The sequence below is a fragment of the Papaver somniferum genome, chromosome 2, assembly GCF_003573695.1.
Source record: "Papaver somniferum cultivar HN1 chromosome 2, ASM357369v1, whole genome shotgun sequence".
Taxonomy (NCBI): Eukaryota; Viridiplantae; Streptophyta; class Magnoliopsida; order Ranunculales; family Papaveraceae; genus Papaver; species Papaver somniferum.
Window position 1 is genome coordinate 119607453 of NC_039359.1, and position 22557 is coordinate 119630009.

At 36.9% G+C, this 22557-nt stretch overlaps 1 long non-coding RNA gene across 6 annotated transcripts; it reads left to right on the plus strand.

Moving 5' to 3' along the window:
• The first annotated feature begins 18522 nt into the window (after positions 1-18522).
• On the plus strand, positions 18523-21960 carry LOC113348953. 6 transcript variants are annotated; one of them, XR_003359850.1, is made up of 5 exons: positions 18523-19340; positions 19421-19521; positions 19609-19987; positions 20875-20939; positions 21228-21960. It is a non-coding gene; the product is annotated as an uncharacterized LOC113348953 (long non-coding RNA). The 6 variants fall into 6 exon arrangements; XR_003359851.1 differs by lacking the exon at positions 19609-19987; XR_003359852.1 differs by lacking the exon at positions 19609-19987 and having other exon boundaries at positions 19432-19521.
• The last annotated feature ends 597 nt before the right edge of the window (positions 21961-22557 follow it).

Here is a 22557-nt window from a genome sequence, read left to right on the forward strand (position 1 = left end):
AATAGATAATGTTTAATGAGTTTTCAGAAATTCGAAACAAAATGAAACAATAAATAATTTTAACGAAAAACAGAATGATAGAAGGTTGTTAGGATTTTCGGTTTCCACCAATTAATTATGCAAACTCTACTAATCTTTAAAAATATATTCCATGCATTTTCAAATATTGTTTCTCCGCTCTAGTTTTCTTCGCTTCATGAGTAGTGATTCTAAAGCATTACCTATCTATCCTTGCATACCACGTCTAGGGATTTAACCGAAGCACGAAATATCAATTCAAAAGCATAAATAATCAAGAAAATCACATGAACAATTAAATACCAAGCAATAAGAAGAAAAACTATTAATCAATCAAATCATTATTAGCATATAATTGTAGAGTTTACGCAATCAAATTGGTTTCCACTTAAACCCTAACAATCAATTTAGCTAGACATGGCTTTCTTAAAAAAACCACAAATAAATCAAATAAAATTTCTAGCTAATCAGAAACGGAATCAAAAACAAAACTTCAAACCCTAGCCTTCACGGCTCTGCAGCCGCAGCCCCCTTTTCGTCTCCCAAAACCGCCTCTCTCTGTTTCTCTTGGTTTTGTTGATTTATACCTACTGCCTAAGGTACTGCGAAAGAATCCAAAATAAAACCCATCAAATATTTGTCTGCCAAGGCCCAGTCCACTAACAAACTCTCTTCCGAAGTCAGCAGCACCACTCTGATGCCTGAACTTTTAAACTGCGTCACCGATTGAGAGTTTGAGACCCCAAGCCACTTTGCTCGGCTAAGTGTCTTCACCCTGCTCCTGCTCCCGCCATCTGAATCTTGTTAGGGTCATAGCAGCAACGAAAGCTCACTTCGATCATCCCCGACATAACTGGTCGCAGCAACAAACGCTTCAGCCAAATTCACAAATCCGTGCAAACTCAGTCCACATCATTCTATTCCTTGTCCGTTCCAATTTGGTCACCCATCGGCTGCACAGTTCCAGGCTTCCAGCGACTAGTCAGGCCAAGTCATCTCTGTCCGTCTAAACTTATTCACCTGAAACGCACCACCAACTTGCTTCTCAGAACCAGCTCAACTTGAACCCCGTAGTACCACTTAGAATTGGTCTTCATTCCCATCTCCATTCATGCAAACACGATCAGTATATACTCCTTTATTAATGACAGCAAATCGAGTCTCGTGTCTGACTTTCCGGCACAGAATTCAGTTCATTCTCCACCTCGAGCTCTCTATGCAGCCACCAAATCAACACCAGTCCAAGAATAATCATTCCATTTCCATTCAGTCAAAGCTTCTTCCAAGAACTGCTCTGATTTCGACAGGAAATACCCCCCAGAAATCTGTACGTGAACCATGCATCACTGCCTGTACTTTGTTGTTTCTAATCATTTCTTAGCCGAGATACAACAGAACTTCTACAGCTCCTTGTATATCCGCATCTCCCTGTTATTATGATAAAAACTGTCAGACGGCCACCATCACCAGCACCATTTAACGCCACCAGAACTTCCATTAAATTCACACATGCATCACCTAGCTTTGCTGCTCCATTCGATAACCACCATTAGCCCACTGACTCTGCATTTGACACTCATCTTCTTCCTTCGCATCTGCAGCCAGGCAGCTGTCTTTTCTTCTTCTATGAACGGAGTACCGAGCTATCAACTCAGCCAACACCCCCATCACTGCCTTCCATTAATCCCAATTCAGACCACCTGTACAGGGATACAATCACTGGCAGTACCATCTTCTTCTACTGGTCGAGCAGTCATTACTTGTCTTCAGTTCTTCAATATCACTAACCCAGACCATCATTACTAACGCCATCAACTAAGTCGATTAGACATCGCACCATTCAATACGGAACCCAATTTGTGTTGTTGTATATTCTTCCATCCATAGTTCAATTCTTGACTGCATAGGAGCCACAGTGTTGCTGTTAATCCATCACTGAGATACTGCCTCTATTGCTTCTTCATTCAGATCATTACCAAGTCTCCACAATAAGCTACTTGAGTGCGAAAAGAATATTTCTTCTGTAGTGATAAGAGAAGTGGCAGGTGGTAGGGAGCTTGCTGGACACATATGAGTCCATTATGTCGTTAACTCATATGTGCCTTTCACGTGTGAACAAAAAGAACATTTCTCTGCTTCACTGATTTGATATTTCTGGCCATAGTTGTTGTCTTAAGTCTCCACGTCCCATTCACTTGTTAACTTCTGGTGCGGTGAGTAGTATGAGCGCTGCTGATATATAAAGATTACCAGGCTAGCCTCAAATTATCATTGTGGTCGGCGATATATGGAAACATCAGGTCAACCCCATTTCATCATCGTGGTTGTTGATACATGGAAATACCAGGCCAACCTATTTCATTATCGTGGTTGCTGATACATGGAAATACCAGGCCAACCACTTTGGTTCCTGATATATGGAAATACCAGGCCAACCCGGCTGCTGATATATGGAAATACCAGGCCATCATAATAAGTACTGCTGATATATAGAAATACTAGGTCAGCATAATAAGTGTTGCTGATATATAGAAATACCAAGCCAGCATAATAAGTGCTGCTGATATATAGAAATACCAGGCCAGCATAATCGATCATTGTGGTTGCTGATATATGGAAGTACCAGGCCAACCACATTTTGTCATTTTCGTTGCAAACACCATTAAGTCTCACATTTTGCTGTTTTTTCGCTGGATGATCGAATTCACTTGTACTTTCTACAAAAGCAGTAAAATAGTATTAGCAATTAAAATATTGTATCCTAGCTAATATAAATAAGGGTATAAAATGTAGCATTTACATGCTTATCAACACCCCCACACTTATATTTTGCTAGTCCTCGAGCAAAACAGAGATATTATGCAATAGATTTTTTTTTTTTTTTTTAAGAAAAATCCTAACAAAAGCGTCACTCCCCCACACTTAAACATTACATTGTCCTCAATGTAGTTGAGTCATCCAAGGTAGAAATTAAGGTGGGAAATTCTAAAATACGATATGCAAAAATTACACAAATAAAAATAAAAGATAGAGTGAAGGGAACAATTCTGATGGGTTGACTCCCATGAAGCGAAAGATATTTGTTTCCCTGCTCTCAGTAGCACGTAATCTCAAACAAGATGAGGTTGATACCCCAAAGTAAGGTGTCAATCATATATATAAAGCCTGAAGAGTTGGGGATCAACCCAACTAATCTGATTAGTCGAAAACATGAACCTACAGTAAAAAAGATTAGTACCCAGAGAGATAAAACTGAATTCAATCTTATTTAAAACATAATTCGAACCTTGAATATGAGGTAAATCACGTTCGCAGATGATTACTAAAGATTGTCTAAAGAATTGAACAGTTGTTGGACTCCCTAAATCTGGTTCTAAGTCAGCGGAAATAACTTCCACGACTGATATTAGTTCAAACGCACAGGTATCGATATGTTCAACATTCACATAAGATTTTAGAAAATCACTAGGAGGATCCAAAGAACAAGGGCTCAACGAAACAATGATATCATGATTAATTGACCCATTATCATCTACAATGGTTTCATTATTAAGGGTCAAGGTCGGAGTTTTCTCAACTAATGGAACTAATCGAGACTGGGTAAAGACTAGAGGTTCTAGTTTGGGCTTCCATTTATTAGTGTCTAGCAGCGGTGTGGAGTCTAACAAAGCATTGACTTCACAGATAACACTATCATCATCAAAAATATACCCAAAATGAGCTAAGAAAACCTCTAATGGATATTCCAAGTCGCTTTTGCAAAAGCTTTGCGAGTGCATACTTTCTTTTCGCACGCTCCTCTTCAGACTAAGGTACCTGGAAAATATTCAAAGAAACTGCGTAAAAAGAACTAAAAGAAATCTAAAAGAAAAAAAGAAGAATAAATTATATACAAAAATAAAAATAAGCTATATACAAAAATTGATATCAATCAGAGTGTATTATGCAGCGGCGCCAAAAATTGATGTGATTTTCAATTGAGTTGTAGTAAAAAGGTTCGTTGAGACTTGTGAAAGCAAACGAATTTAGACTTAAAAATTAAAGAAAACTTGACTCAAAATTTGATTTCAAGATATGAGAAAATAACCAAGACACTGATTCCACTATTACACATGAATGAATGATGGTAAATAACTCAAAACTCTAATTATCTGTAAGTCCCTTATTTTCTTAACTCACAAATAATCAGGCAAATTCTCAAAAATTAACTGTATCCCCTAAGCATAGATTATCCAATAAAAGCATAACCTATCTAATTGAATCACAACTAATGAAGAAAATTGTGCAAACAATTAAAAACTCTGCAAAAGCAGTGATTGAGTGAATTATAATTAAATATTAGAGAAAATATAATAGTTACCAAATTATTCATGCGTAAATAGCTTCTTCATTGCCTTGGTTGTGAGAGAATTAGCACATCATCATGTTGGAAACACGCTCGAAATTCATTATTATTGCTCAAAAATGGTTTATAAATGATGAAAAGGGAGAAATATAATGAAAATCGGGTTTGTAACAGTTATATGTGTTACAAACCAGAACGATACACAGTATGTGTCACTGATACTGTAGCAAATAAGTCTGCCTCTGATGTACGACCCTCGGCTGTGAGTCGTTATCACTGTAGAAAAACGACTGTCTTTGCTGGTCTGTTCTTCGTGTTATTCAGCTATGCAGCAGCAGAAATGGTGACTCTCTGCAACTTTCAATTTCTCGCCTCTGAGATGTTCTAAATCCTCCCAATTCTCTCTGTAACCCTTCAGTGATACCCTAATAGGCTATTTATACTCAACAAGGACAAGAATCTTCACTCATTACTCCGGAAAATCCTTCCAATATTCGGTAGTAAAAGAAAATATTTTGGAGATATTTTCTTTCATTTCTTTCACAATCATGCATCTGCAGCTGTTCGACCTTCCTTGTTAATCTCAGTTATGCTCCAAACACGCTTAGAATGAGTCCCTGGTGAAGTAAAACTCATGCAAGAACATTATCTTCACGTTATTTCCCGTGAATGTCTTCTCGGCCAAACAAACCTCCCTGTTTTCTTCTATCCACAATTACAGCCCAGTTTCACCGGTTCTGATGGACTTACCAGTCCTGTTTAGATGTAACAGGCCCATATCAATCCATTTGAGAGATTGAATCACTCCATAAGTCTCCAAGATCAAAAACAGCAACTCTCGGGTTTTCTCATGCAAAACCCGTAACTCCTTGATTTCTTCTAACTCGAGTTCTAGCCAAAATCCATCGAACCAAAGACCCAAAACAATCCTGTTAGGCTCAAAGGAAGATACCCAAACTGTTCCAGCTCTTTAGTCTCACTGAAACAAGCTCAAATTCGCAACCCTAGTTCTGACATTGAAACCAAAAATTTCCCGCCAAAACATAACTTTTGGAATGAAGAAGATGGTTAGCCCTTATCCAACGTCCTGGATGCCGAATAACAAATGGGTGTTGTGGACAAATGGGCTACACATAGCCGTGGGTGACACATAGCAAAAGTGGGGGTCCGTACAACAAATGTCCTTCGGGGGTGCTCCGAGCAACTTTTCGAGCCGAATTTTCCAACAATATTTATTTCCAAAAAAATACCTACAAACACACAAAACACCATAATAAGGATGAAAACGAGTACTAACAATACGAAACATTGAGGACAAATTAGAGACATAAATGCGTCTATCAATCATGTTGAACCAACATACGTGTACTCGTTTGGGCATGGTTTTCTCAAACCCAGTAAACGTGTACCCAAGTGTGTGTGACAAGCTATGTCTTTCGATCTAACGGTTGAGAGATATTGGCTTGAATCTAAAGCAGGTTTTCATCTAACGGTGGATAGAATTTTCTTTGTACCTAAGGCAAAACCCTGATTTGAAAGGCTATATATAGGAGACATCTAGCTAGAGCAAAACTTAATCCCCACACGTCTGTGTGCTACTAGTGCGCTCGCTAGAGTCGATCTCCATTAACTCTTGAGTTTCTTCTCTAAACTCGAGTTAACTACTTAAAGACTTCATTGGGATTGTGAAGCCAGACCGATACTACTTTTATCGTAGTTGTGTGATCTGATCTTGCATCTTCTATCGTACGAGTACAATCGATTGATTGTCTTGAGATCGTGAGAGTTATCCGATAGGCAAGATAAAGAAGTCACAAACATCTTCGTCTCAATGTTTGTGATTCCTCGACAAACCGCCTGTGCAGTCAGGAAGGATTGTAGAGAGGTGATTGATTAATCTAGGCTGTTCTTCGGGAATATAAGTCCGGATTATCAATTGGTTCCTGTTACCTTGATTTTATATTTAAAGACGGAACAAAACCTAGGTTTTATCTGTGGGAGACAGATTTATCCTTTCGATAGACTTTTCTGTGTGAGACAGATTCGTTTATTATCAAGTCTGTGATTTTGGGTTGCAGTAACTCTTAGTTGTGGGTGAGATCAGCTAAGGGAATCAAGTACGCAGTGTCCTGCTGGGATCAGAGGAATAGGAGTACAACTTTACCTTGTATCAGTGGGAGATTGGTGGGGGTTCAACTATAGATCATTCTGAAGTTAGTTTGCAGTAGGCTAGGGTTTGTAGCGGCTTAATGCAGTGTGTATTCAATCTGGACTAGGTCCCGATGTTTTTCTGCATTTGCGGTTTCCTCGTTAACAAAACTTCTGGTGTCTGTGTTATTTCTTTTCCGCATTATATTTATATAATAGAAATAATACAGGTTGTGCGTTCGTGATCATCAATTGGAAATCCAACCTTTGGTTGTTGATTGATATTGATTGATCCTTGGACATTGGTCTTTGGTACCGTCCAAGTTATCTCTCTTTGATAAAGACTCGCAGATTTCTATTTGCTTGAGTAAAGATCAAAACGATATATTGAGATAATAACTCCTTGAGATTCTTTTTATCTAGATTGAGTCTGACTGTCTAGTTGATTCTCTAGCAAAGTATTTCGGAGTTAGTCTATACAGATTGCTAAGCGAAATATTGGGTGGTGTTGTTAGACCCCCGCTTTTTCAATAGGGGCACTTCCTTACCATACCGGGTACATGACATTCCACTCCCCTTGAAAGCATCCTTGTCCTCAAGGATGAAGGATTTGCATGATCATTCTAATGAGCAACACTCCCTTACCATGCCGTATACATAACATTAGCCCACTGCGAGTAAATGCCTCGGCAAGACTTTGAAATACTTCATCTCCATTCCCAGCAACAACGTTCCTCCCTCCTTGCAAACTACATGAATGGCTGACTGATATTGCCACTGAAATCCCATGTGAGGCCCATAAACACCTTCTTACCAAGCCCAACATTCAACTGCCCTCTTTGTAGACTACAAGTGAGTCTCAAAGTTGTAATCACACTCTGAAAATAAACCAGTAGAGTTAACTCTTGAGTATTCCTTCCCCCAAGGTAAAAGAGTCCCTTATCTTCATAACTCTTTGTTGAGGAAGCACCACTAGAAGCACCACTCAACTGCAAGGTACAGTGACTAAATAAGGTAGTAGTTCCTGCTTTAAAATTTAACCATGGAGCTAAACCGGCTTGGGTTTGCTTCCCAACAAAAAACAGGTCCATAATCTGCACAACTCCCAGCTTGATATGCATACATACCATCACCCCTTGCACTTGGCTACAGATCTTCACAACACAGTTGAGATTAATAGCACCATTTGCTTTAAGTTTCCATCTCGAGGAGACACCCAACCATAATGCAATTTGAAGTTCCACTATCTCATTTAAGTAGTTAGTTGTGCTCAGTGAAAAGGGCGAGGGTACCCAAATATACCTCAAGCTAAAACTTTTCCTACCTATAAGTCCTTTCTCAGAAAGTGATTGTCTATGGACTGAGTCGAGACAATACAACTAATCGGTTCACACTCCGTGTGATTTTCTATGGATACCAGATCGAGACAATACAACAACGAAGTATGTCTACTTGATACAAAGGTTCGGACTTAACCAAACACAATAGGATTGCTTATCAAGTAAATAGGAATTAAAGTTTGTGTAATTTACTTTAATTATAATAAAACAATTATAATGCGGAATATAAAAGTAAATGACACAACAGGATTTTGTTAACGAGGAAACCGCAAATGCAGAAAAACCCCGGGACCTAGTCCAGAATTGAATACTCTCAGGATTAAGCCGCTACACAAAATTACACTTAACTTCGTATAGTTTAGACCAAGTAACTAACCCTATAGTTCACCTAGTTCCATCTGTATTCCCACGCCTCCAACTTATAAATAAGTCACGTACTTGGAACAATCTCTTTGGTTCGTATTCCAAACAGTAAAGGAACAAGAAATCTGTTTGGTAACAACTCTATTCAACCAAGTGATATGAGTCGGACAAAGGCTCTTCCGTTTATCTTAACATAAACTCCTTTGTCGGGTCTAGATCTATCTTATGTTCAATCACCCGAAGGTAATCGGTTAAGATTAAGCCAACAACATCTTTAATCACACGGAAACGTGTTGATGTCGATTTACTCAATTAATCAATCCAATCTACCACAAGGATAAACCGATTATTAATTGAATCCTCTTTTCCCAAACAAGTATTGTGCACACCAAAGATTATAAAACCCAAGTCAGATCTTCAATACTTCTTTGTCTTCAAATATTCTTAAATCTTCAATAAACACCTGCACGCAATCACTTGAATCTCTTGTGATCAATCACGCACAGAACGGAGTCTGTTAACAATGGATTATCACAAGATCGTCTTTAGAACTAACAACAGTCTAAAGATCCTTGTCGAAACTCTGAACTAGTTTGAGTGAATCTTATATCATAAGAGAAGATTCTCAAGCATAAACAAACTAGGTGCAATTAGATTTCAACCAACATTAGTCAATCAAATCAATCGAAAACAAATATAAACCGCAATTATTTAGTTTCCCACCAACGGGTCGCGCTAGATCTTCTCAATCCCAAAGAATACTTTAAATTGAGCGGCAGTAAGAGATTTCACCTAATTAGATTACTCTCCTCTCTGATAGGCGGCTTCACCAGTAACAACGACAAAAGAGGAAGTCTATTGTTATGAAGGATTAGTTTGCTTGAAAAGACAAACTTCGGTATTTATATACAAGGAAGTTTGGACACCAAGGAATTTCCAAAACCGAAAATATTCTCAAGATACTCATAAAGCACAAATTCGGTTTCCATAATTCCTGGAAATGCTCTGTCCAAAAATAACAATCGAAATATCTCGGAAAATCTAATTAGTAAATGCACATTACTAATTCTGTAATTTCCCTACAAAATCAAATTAATAACCTTAATTAAAAGATTCTTAACTTACTTATGTTTTGATCCTGGGATTCTCTTCCCTTAACCGTTAAGGAATATCTTTGAACAATTATAGAAATAAACATTCTCAGCACGTGTTCAAAGTTTGTCGACATCTTTACTTTGTAAGTTCTCTTTCACACTTACAACGTTGAAACCGATTTGCCACACTTCCAAACAAGTTTAAAATTGGTTCATCTGACTTTCAAGAATTATGTGATTGATCAAACCAACATTCAATCACAATCATGGGTTTAACAGTTCTACCAAAACAAGTTTCGGATCTACCTCCATGTGAGTACTTCGCATAGTCACACTAGCTTACCAAAGATTGGATGACTAGGTACTAGGATCGGTTCCCCACATATATATGGTATCTAACTTATATGTGTCGCACATGTACATAGGATCGGTTCCCTTTTCTGCTATAAACCTTGCTGCAACTCATACAAGGTTCGGTTCCCTTTGATGTACTGCACCCCTTAGGATCGGTTCCCTTTCCCTTACAAGGATTTGTTCCCTTTCCCTTACACGGGCAGACATACAAAATCCGATCATACCTCAGGTGATTACGTAAGATTGGTTTTACTAATAAAAGCTCTACCAATACATAAGTTAGGCCTTTGTGAATAGTTCTACCAAGAAATACAACAAGTTGTGAGCGGTTATACTCTATCACACATATTGGTTGTTCATAAGATATGCAATGAATAACAAAACCAATAACACCTGGCAATTTCCTTTTCGGTTCACAAAACAAGTTTATGAACTTACTTCCTCAGAACACATGTAAACATTGTTCCCTAGGATGAAATCCTCACCTCATACCCATACATAATCACAATAGCATTCAAATGATTATGGTGATGTCTTATCTACAAAGTTTAATGGTTAAGCAATAAACCTCGTATTGTATTCCTTAATACTATGTCTATCTAGAGTTCATATATGTTTCGCAGTTATATTTTCAATATGCACGACTTGAAAGATACGTTAGGGAATGAAACAGTTCAAGTCAAATATCACTAACCTCGAGTGGAAGGAAGATTGTTGTTGTTGTAGCTCCATACTTATTCACATCTTCAAGTCTTCGCAGTACTTGTAATGTCTCATATCCTAATACTTTCAAGCTAACCTATTCGAAGTTCACTCTAATACATAATCAAGCGACTCTTAACATGAGTTTAGATTCACTAAAATATGACAACCAACTTGACATACCAACGCTTGGTGGGTTCAACCGAGAAATGCTCTAACACTCAGGACAGTTGGACTAGATACTTGTCGCGGTGTTTGAAAATCGTGTTGTTAACGTAATTTTAGGAAGGGATGAAGTTAAGAACAACAAACCTATAATGACAAGTCGAATCACATCATCTGAGTGCCAACTTGATAATATCATAGCGGTTGCTGCAACTTGATGATGAACCTCAGATTTGCAGAACATGTGGCTTCTATAATTCCAGTTTACGGCTAAGCACACAAGTGATATAAAACTGGTATCATTCCAGCTAACATTTCTTCTCATAGCGGTTGTTGTAACTTGATGATGCACAACTGTTATTATAACTCCCTGTCGAATCAGAAGCCTCCAAAGTATTTCAGAAGTAAGTAATGGAGAGTGCTGACAAGTATCAATTTTAGCAAGAAACAAACCAGTGCGAACATTTGTGTGAACCAAAAATACAAGCACTGAAATTTTTCGAAACTTTTTCAAAAGAATCTGGTGCACATCACCCTCTTGTCTGGGAACTATAATCGTTAAAAATTGCACATAAACAACCATCGCAGGAGAAGTTTCAAACTGGTTAAGCCTTCCAGCTACACAGGAAATTTTACTCAACCAACCATTTGAAAAGAACTTGAATTTCCACCTCAAGTACTCAATCCACGACAACACATTTGGAATTTGAATCATCTCAAGCAACGCACATGCTAGTTGTAAGAAAAAAAAATTCTGCTACCTTCATACCCAGCACTAGAGCATACCATTTATGTGCCTTGCCAATGCTCACCATTTATGGATACAGTTTTTATGTCTCATCAAAATTCTATTTGTCGTTGACAAATCAGCAACCAATTTCCATCCACCACCAATTTCAACAACATACACAAATCGAAGACTCAACGAATTCAGACAGTGAAGTTCAGACGGACACTCATGTCTTGGAAACAGATCACAAACTAAACCTCCATTGTATATTTCAAGCAATACAGACCCAAGAAAAAAAATCAAATGAGGAGTAAATGGAACAAAACCACATTCATATTCACCAACATGATTAGAAAACTCTGCCACACTAACTGATTCTTTTCCACGACCAAATACGCTACCAGTAAGGTTGACAAAAATATAAGAAGGTTCAACACAAACTACTTGGTGACTGATAGCATTTTTGCTCTTTGATCACACAATATCCATTTGAATCATTTTAGCAAACACTTTCCAAGCAGTATTACAAACACATCCTTTAGTTAACATACCAACATCTGATTCAATAAACAACCAATCTGATTGGCACCCATGCTTGTTAACCAACTCAGAAGCACATTTTCCCTCGTAATCAACCGAAGAAGAAGTAAGTAAAGCAAAACAGAACTTAGAAATTCTTCTAACAACACAATAAGGATACCTTCCAATAACCACAAGACTTTTACCACGATCAAATAGGATTCTTTAACAATCAGGAAGAAGGACAAAACGATTCTTACCAATTACTTTGTTGTAACCACTAACGGAATCCATCAAGCTTTCAAGTGCAGCATAACTAACCCCATCAATTTTAGCCTGACTTATCTTGACGTAAGCATTTGTAGCGGTCTTTGCAGCTTCATCAACTGGAGAATTTACCCTATCAAATGAATCTTCCTCGTCCTTGTCAGCGTCTGTAGAAATCGATCGAACTTTCTGAGAGTCAACATGATTGGGAACTGGAGAAACAAAACCTAACGGAACCGAAGTAGGAGTTGATTTTGCTTCTTCAGATATATCAACACGTAAATCTTGAGCTACAGATTCATTGATTAGATCGCGAAGTCCAGTGGATTTAGCAGAATCTCCTTCATCAGATGAGAACCCACCACCAGGATTAGTCTGAGAAGTAACATCTTCACGATTGTAGGTCGTATGGCCAAAAGATTTCTCGAAAGCAGCATCTAGCATACGCGCAACTCTACTCTTGAGGTCCTCTAATTCCTCCCTTGTTAAGAACCCATTCCATTGAAGAGAATTATTATCAGCTGGCCTATTGATTTCATCGAACGCCTCCATTGATCGAACGAATCTGATACCAATTGTTATGTACCTAGATGTACATAACAGGATTGGATAGATAAATTGAGGATAAACCTCTCTGGTTCCGAAGAACACAACCTAAATCGAATAAACGATTAATTTTTATTAAACTTGACTGTTCTTTTTCATTACAGACTCTGCCTTATAAAGATGGGCATTTCTTTCCTCACCATCCAACGACTATTATTTCACCAGGTGGTTATATCTCAACCGACCAGTACAACCTACTGTTAATTACCACTCCTAACTATACTAAATAACACTATCATTACTAAAGACAGACACACATAAGATAGGGGCACTCCCTTACCATACCGGGTACATGACAAATTGGTAGTATTAAAATTTACTAGTGCGTAAATTGGTAGTTTCATCCAAATTAGACACCCCTTATCCTCATTTTATAGTTGGGAACAAAATTGTGTAAGCCTCAAATAATTTCTCAAGGCCCCAAACTAGCCAGGTAAATTTGAGGGATTCCTTGTGGATAATCCATAAGGTCGTTGGATGACCAGATAAGGCGATCTTTTTTTCCGTTTTTTCCCATTTGGTCACCTAGTGACCTTATCTATAGTCTTTTTTAAATTCTCTTCTCATCCAGTCACTTGGTGACCTTATGGCAATCTTTTTTTATATGTTAAAGATATAAAAGATACATATGTGGGTCCCTATTTGATGGATTTTTTTTTTCTTTTTGATAGAAAGGATAAAATTTATAAACTGTAGAATATAGTACAATAAATTTATTAGTTCGTTTTTATCAAAAACATTGGAAAGAACACTTGATCTTAGGATTCTTTGTTGTGAACGGGAAGGGATATGTGGTGGATTCTTTATTCGAGCTTCCTTTGTTATGTAGTATGTGGCTGAGTTATGATTTCTACTTATGTACTTAACTTGAGCTTGGGGTAGTTTTTCCAGAATCGTGGAAGCTTCATGTATGATGTTTTCCGCACCCCAATGAGTCTCATTGCTTACCTTGTTAATCATTTCTGCCAATGATTTTCATCCAGTTACTATGCAAACACTTTACAAGATGTTTTGTCTTAACCAAGTAGACACCTTTCATAGCCTTTCTGCATGAAAATTCGAAGATCCCTACTCTGATCCCCGCTGAGATGTGCATGAAGATACTAAAAATATAAAGTTACATATGTATGTCCGTATTTTTGGATGTTATCTAGATTTTCATAGTGGAATAGATATCCACAAAGGCTAAAGCTTTATCACGATGATTTTCCTTGAGTTGTGGGTTCGTATTTGTGGATATTATCTGGATTTGGGGGTTTGTATTTGTGGATGTTATCTGGATTTCTATAGTGGAATAGATATTTCATGGATTTTCATAATCACGTTGTGCAAAAATTTAATATGCATATGAAATAGAGGGTCAACTTATTACATATAACATGATCGGTACAGAAATGGATCGAGCCATTGCTCCTTTATCCGAGAAAATATATTTCTTTTTCTACATGGTCTGATCGTTGATCCGATAATTTCTACAATAAATTAGATACGTTACTAGTATCCTACCCATGATTCGGTTAATGTCATGGAACAACTATCCTTCAGTTGTGGATATTTTAACATCCGTACAGCAGGAATTGCCCTTATTACGACTCTCCTTAAGTTGTAGATGTTTTGACATCCATAGAGTTTCCCCAATGGAAACCAGGGGAAAGGTTAGGCCAGAACAAACTTCTTTTTCATATTAACCTCTCGCCAATAGAGGACAATAATGAATTCTCATTGGCATTATGTAACTAGAGATTTAAGCAGGCGTAGGCGCAATCAGTTAATAGAAGTGCAACCTGCAACTTACCTTCCAAACCACATAATAGCTCTATGACAAACTAAACATGGATAAGATGCTAGCCAATACCTATTTTCTTTTATAGAGTAACGAATTTTTATTTACTTGACCGATTGGGGTATGCCCGATTTTAAGTGGACTCTTTTTAAGGGCTAATGGGGAGTCCTAGTGGGTAAAGTTACAAAACTGTCCTTACCCATTATAATTAATACTACCTTAAACATTTTATCAACTCATTTTCGTTTCATTTTTTCCTCTACCATCCCCCCCCCCCACCACACACACACCTCAATCGAAAACTCGTTGATTAATTCACCATAAACGTCGATTCGAAAATTTCATCGTCAATTAATCTTCAAACATGAAGCCGCATGTGAAATAAACTTATTGAAGACCTAGTACTGAAGACCCTAACATTGGAAAACCAGTTCAATACAAATGGAAGAAAAAAACAATTGAAGAAGAAGAAATCACTGAAACTGCTGAAATTGAAGAAATGACGTGATCGAGAAAGTAAGTGACTACTTAAACTCACTCCAGTACTTCAATTTTTTGTTTGCATGTCAAATGAGGTCAAAAAAATAGAATTTCTGAATTTGCAGTTATGTAACCGGCATGGTGTCTATTAGACGACCTTGCTGACTTTTCATTTTTAGGAGTTGTCCTTGCCTTCTAAGGTTGAATATCATGCCGCTTTTGATATTTGAAAGTGCCATTTACGGGGTCGTCACGATATTCAACCTTAAAACCTTGCCGACTGAATGTAGTTTTATTAATCGTTCGTTCTTGAAATTCCTAACCTGCCAACTAAAGCCGTGAAAATCCTTTTGTTTCTTGAATCCCATTTGGTTATTAACCGACATGTTATTTGAATACATTGCTGCCGACTATTTATTAGTCGACACTATATAGATTATAGACCTTGTCGACTAATTGCTGACTAAAATCTTGTTTCTCTTTGTACATTTTTGTTATTCGTCGTTACTGTTTTTTTTCTTCTAAGGTGACGACTAGAGTTTAGTCGGCACCTAATATTATTTTCGTCCCTGACGAATAAGCCTATTTGTTACTTAGTTGTTTCCTTGTTCAAGTATTGACCCTGACGACAAGTTGAAAAATATTTCATTGTTCTTGTTTAGGATGCAAAAGGTCAAGCAAGGAAAGAAAAATGCTACTCCTCCTTCAAGACCTCCTCGCGTTGGTGACAAACTCTTGAATGCAACACATTGAGGGGAACATGTGGTGCCGGGAACGCTTAGGGTCCGCGAACGGGAAGAAACTCATCCACCTGAACCAAGTGATTCCGATGAAACTCCAGATGAAGACCAATCAATTCCATCTGGTAGAAGAGGTAATGATGATGATGATAAACGAAATCCATATATTGGAGGTGGTAATGATGATGATGATGATCAAAGTGTCCCACCTGTTGGAGGAGGTAATGATGGTGGTGATAACAATGATGATGGTGATAAGAATCATGACAAAGATGATGGACAAGGTGAAATTGTTGAAGAAGATGAAGAAAAAGAAGGTAATGTTCAAGAAACAAGGGTTGATCAAGAACCACAGGTACCACGACAACCACAAGAAGCAACAACAAAAAAAGAAGGTTATTAATAACCAGGGATTAATTGGGGGCACCAAAAACTAACTAGGGGCCTCACACTAAAGGACAAAAAAGTTCACCCAAACCCAATTTCAGTAACTCCTTATCCAAATATCTTAGGTAATGGATAATCTACCCTTATTTAATTAGTGATAGACTTACTTAATTAGTGTTAATCTTACTTAACTAGTGTTTAACCTTTTTTATTTTATTTTATTTTCCAAATTTTTGTTTTCAATTTTTTTTATTTTTTTCCCCAAATTTGCATGAAAAGTCATCATGGTATTGAAGTGTCGTTATCGTATCGTTATTGTTATTAAACCATAAACTTGTTATCTAACGACACTTTAGAGACGTCATTGTTTCATTACGACTCTAAAGTGTCGTTATTGATACAATAACGACTCTATAGAGACGTCATTGGAATAATAAACACTCTTTAGTGTCGTTGTTGTTATTTAAGGGTTAATTTAGAGTCATTATTTTCTTGGAAGAGTAAAAAGGCCTTGTGACATTATAATAATAAAAAAAATTAGAAAATTTTAATATATATATATATATATATATATATATATATATATATATTAATAGGGTGACACGTGTCGAAATTTTAAGGGTTGGGGTAATCTAGTGTTTTCATTATATTTAAACACCCCTTATCCACTTTTCATGGTAGATGGAACTGACCTTCTCATGTGCGTGAAAAAATTAATAGTCGTCATGTTAAGAACATTACGACCTAAACGATCATGTATTAGTCGGCATCTTCTTAAATCACTATCGCGCCGGTTAATGTTCAATGAATATGACTTTTTTCTGTGTGCTAAATAGCCAATAGTCGTCAGCTTAACAATGTTGCGACACAACTGACTATAAGTTAGTCGTCATTGTAATAATCATATGTCTTGCCGACTATAGGTAGAAGAATATGACCTTCCCATGTGTGTGAAAATTCTATTAGTCGTCAGGTAACAAAATTACAACCCTTACTACTAAGGATGGTCGGCATTTTATTTTATTTGGGGGTTGGGGGGGGGGGGGGGGGGTAGATCTTGACAACGAGTTCAAAATTCAAATTTTTGCAAGTACAACTGCATTGATTTACTACCCCAACAGTTTGGGCATTATCCTATAAATACACTAGTTCTCTCTACAAAACAACACACCTATTTTCAAATACTCTACAAAGCTCAATTCATCATCCACCCTTTCTAACTCTCTTCATACCTCTACAAACAATCATGGCATTATTCGAGTCCGTCGAAGATTTGACCATTATCAACACATGGTACGCCGAGAGTATAGTTGTCGATCAATCCCCTCGTAATGATAGAACCCGAAACCTTTTGGGCGAAGATATATAACCAATATAGACGAGACTATGGGAATCTAAAGAGAATATGACTTCAACAAATTCATGATAGGTAGCAAGTCATCCAAAAAGGCATATGTGATTTCATAGCTACCCAACGACGAGTCCTCAACGCTAGACACTTTAGCTTGCCCGCTAAAAAATTTGTAAGTATTTTTAGAGTTTCTATCACATAAGCTAAGTTGTTTAATCTTCCATTATAACAATATACTAACGTAGTAACTTTGTGTTGTATGTTTGTAGCACGAACTCGTAAAAGAACGCTACTTGGAGGAAATCGGGGAACCATTCACGTTTGATGAAAGTTATCATTTCATGGTATCCAAAATTCTGGAGCATGAGCACCACGATTATTCCTCTGGTTCCTCCGATGAAATTGGATAGTTTTACAAGTTGTTGTGCAGATTTTGTGGGTAAATTTCTATGTAAACCCTCACGAGAATATAACTCGTCCGTTAGGGTCGCCGGGGTTCAAAGGCTTGATGCACGTGCAAAGTGCATCCGTGATTCCCACGACAAAGAGTTAGATTTTATGTTTCAATCAATGTAACCAACATCGCATGAATAAAGTAGATTACATCTTTTAGAAATCTGTTTTTTGTTGGGTATAACCAAAGGTCGGCAAGGTTGTAAACCGCACCGCGTGCCGACTATTCCAGGGTCGTCTTGTTCAAAAATTACTACCATGCCGACTATACATAATACATTAGCTTAGCTGGTAGGTTAAAAAATTAATAAAATGCCGACTAACCAAGCATTTACAACACCTTTCCTGTATGTCAAAAGTCATATAGTCGGCATTATGATTTATTATCAGCATATCGGTTGCCAATGGTCGTTGTCTTTCAAATTTTTCGACCTTGTCGACTTTTCATACAATGTTGATCCTTATGTAACTTTGAGTATGAAATCACTTAGCAAAAAAAAAAATCCTTATTCTCAAAAAAGGCAAAAGATTTCTCAAAAATCATAACACATGATCCATGGGTTCAATTTCAGGATTGTATATATAATTTGAGGCCGAAATACTGGCGTCGGAATAAAAGTTAGGCCAAAAACTTGAATTCTATAGCTCTTGTCCCCCTACCAATAGGAATTGAGGGTTTTCATTTTATTTTGGAATTTTAGATACACACCAAACACCTAAAGCCAATCTCCAAGCTCTATCTGTTCTCTTTCCATCCTCACTTCGCTCCTAATTCATGCGAGGGTTAATCACTTCCACTGATTTTTGATTTACCTCACTTTGTTTTAATTTTTCATGCGAGGGTTAGTCTCTCTGCAGCGGAACTAATTTAGGGTCTATTCCTTATCTCTATTCATTTTGTTTTAATTAGGGTTTTTTTTATTTTTTGTTTTTCGGTTACAACCTAACCAAAAGAAACCTAATTTTCTCTGTTCTCCTTCAATCTCTTTCCCTCTTGTGATTCCTTTAAAAGGACGCTTAATTGAGTTGTTGCATCGTTCTTAACAGGACCAGGCCTTGAACTGATTTTTGATTTATCTCATTGTAGTAAGATTATATGTCTGCATTTGTACCAGCATGGGCTTAACTTGAATGTTGTCATAGTGTTAGTTCATCCAAATTTATTTATGTAAAACACTCGAAAGAATAGCATATCTGTAGATGCATCTAAACGAATATGGGTGGCTTCTGTTTTCATCATCTTTGCATGTTCATATTCACATTCTTTGATTCCTTCTTTTTCCATCTTAAGGTGCTTTCTTCATTTCTCTTTAAATATTGAATTTGTAATCTTTGTTAAATTTCGGGACAATTATGAACAGAAATAATTGTACTGTTGAACAATTTAATTGCAGCACATTAGCAGACACTCCGAACAATTCGCTTTACTTGAAACAAGCAGCCGACCCTTGCGACAGTGAAGCAATTAAGATGCTACAGGATGAGGATAGCCAAGGTAAGCGTCATATTTCCTTCTTTTTTTGATTGGAAAGTGATTGGACATCAACCTATGGTATATTTTACGATTGGTGTCAGAAATTAATTAGTGCACTAAGAGGAGGATGAGATTTTAATGGAGATAATGTGACTGAGAAGGATGCAAGCGAAGTCTTCTTAACTAATTAAGAATTTAACTGGTATGCAACCGAAATCTTTGATAAAAATACTTGATTATCATTAATAGATTTAACTAATTAGTCGAGGTAAATACTTGATATGTTTAGCAGCAGTGGAAGCCTAGGTATGGGCAGTGCAAAAGTACAAGACGTCCTACGAAATTCGTAGGACACCGGTGAAAGTTGGAATTTGAACTGCCCCTCGATTGCGTGAAGTGTAGGGATAACAAACAGAGTAAATAAGGGATCTGTGAAATGTCCCTTGACTTCTGAAATGCAGGGGTAAAAAAAAAAGAGTTAATAAGAGATCTTTGAATTTTCCCTTAACTGCGTGAAATGCAGGTATATACCAACAAAAAAAATACAGCGAAACAGATAGATTTAATGCTACTATTAAGTTAGTATTTACTACTGAGATGTTAGTGTTTTAGCTGAATGCAACGCGAGCGCATGGGGATTTATGAAGAGTGAGCCAGATTTTTGTTAGGTATTTTCCGAATCACTGCATTAAGAACTGAGTATTCATCGGTGGGCCATTAGGTTGTTTTCGTGACTCTTACTACTTTAGTTATGAATTTATATCCTACTTAGATTTTGGGTATATAACACTAAGTGATTGTATTTAAGATCCTTAAAATGGTTTTTTTTTTCTCTGAATAAGGGTAGTGGTTATATGATCCTTAAATTTTTATTTACTCAATTGTCGTGTCTGTAATTTAAATTCTTATACATGGTTGGAGTTTATCGAGCATTGAATACCGTATATATGCAATTACCATATTGTATTAGAAAAACATTCCTTAGATCATGAAAGGTGCATCGCGGAAAAAACGCCCAGGGCGTGAAAGCTGATTTACACAACAGATTCAAGTCCAACATGCATCACATTTGGTGTTTGTGCTTAGGTGATAGCTTCTTTTTGGCTTATTAAATGTCCAATTTTGCGTCAGTAATGAATTTTACTCTCATTGCTTCTTTATATGATAACCCATCAGCATATGTTTGCGTACGTATGACATGCCACTATGGAGATGCTTAGACTCATTTTTACCGGGAGGTAGACTGCATTTTTAAAATTTGCGATCTTCTGATGTTGTTTAGCCACCATTTGTATGAACTGCCAATCTTTACATCCAATAGTGTAATTCTGTTGGATGATGAACTTAAGCCCATGCAAAGCATATACTCTTTCCACCTAAATATTGTCTTTGATTGTTTAGGCCGTATTGGTATTTAATTATTGTTTTTCACTTATTAAACCAGACTAATATTGAGTTGGAAATCTTCTTCAATATCTTATGTAGATCAACATTGTGCCCAAGACCAGCTACATCTGGCCAAGGCTAACTGCATTTTATGGCTTCATTTGTGTAGGATTACAGATCATACAAAATGGACATGGGAGTTCAGTAGGAAACAATACTTCATTTGTCGTTTAGGTATATAATCTATAATCTTTCATCAAAACTCATCTCCTCCTCTCTTATGTAATTCTAACTCTTTTAATATAGCAAGGAACTATTGCACTTTATTTTATTTGAATCATTCTTTTTCAGATAAATTTATTTTTTTTAAAACAAATACAACGACAACAGAGAAAATAAAATTCGGCCTTGATTAATTTGTAAATTTATATTTGATTACTGATGTTAATTTTGAAATGTTTTTATATTTTAGGCTTTTGTTAAGATACTAAAATTTGTGCTATCGATTTTTTTTTTCAACAGGAATAGGGATTAAGGTCACAAGCAGCAGTTGATTTCGTGACGAACAAAAGAGGTACTGCCAACTATAAGCTTCTCCAATGGTCGGCATGTATGAGGTTCGTAGTATTCTTAATTCGGAATCCTGCTGGTAGGTGTCTCTAAATCGTTGGTTTACGCATTGTTGCCTTGAACTGAATTTCTATTAGTCCAATCTTGAGTTCATGCCACAATTGCTATTTTGTAATTTATCAGTTGTTCAGGCTTGAGAAGATCATACTAATCCTCTTCGGAATCAGGATGTGGGGTGATTACAAAGTTTCGGTTCGTGGGGATTGACTTGGAGAATGAGAATCAAGATACTATGTGATTTTCGAAACTCCATTGTGGGATATGATTGCCAGTGTATTTGAGTTTCCAAAATGATAACTATATTTCACCATTGGTCGACGCAAGCGAAGATGAAGAACATGGTTAGGAGAGTGATGTCGATATTCCACCATTGGTCGACGTGAAGATGAAGAACAGGGGGAGGAGAGTCACCATTGGTTGACGCGAGTGAAGATGAATAACAACGCGAGGAGAACATTGAAATTGAAGAACCTAATGAGTAAGTTGATGAAATTTTGACTTTTGAGAGGATTATAGATATTTTGTAATTTTTCCTTACATTGGTTGAGGTCTGTTTATAACAACTATGGGTCGAGGAACAGAAATTTTTTTAATAACAACAAATTATGTTGAATATAAGTACTTTCATACGATGTTATATGTGTACCCGTTGTTGTAGTTTTTTTCTCAGGTTGGAGTTGTGCAGGTATAAATTTATATTGCGCATTTCACAGATGACATTGCTTAACATTCAAAGTTACGGTTGTTTGAATTTATTCGGTGAAATGTTAGAAGCTAAAGAGTTTGCGTGGAAGATTTGAGAAGTATCCTGACCATTATACTTTACAAGGTCAAAAACAGAAATAGGGTAACAAACTTATATTCTATAGGTATCTAAAGGTGAAGGACAGGACAGAGACTGCAGTGTCCGTTGTTATAGTGTTTAAGCATACTGCTATGTAACACGTTAAAAGAACACTCCAATGCCAAGGCATACTAATTTATGAATACATTCTATTAGAAGGCTATTATTGGTGTGTCGCACTCCAATAGAGGGGCTTCACTTGGATTCTTAATGTCCAAAAAAGTGGTTATGGGATATCCTAACACATATACAAAATGTCTAGATTATCGTTTAACTAAGAGTGATTTTACGTCCTGGTTTATTTTAATTCCAACCGTAGAATTTTATTTGCATGTAATTTTACGTCCAGGTTTGGATTAGTTCCAACCGTAGAAGCTC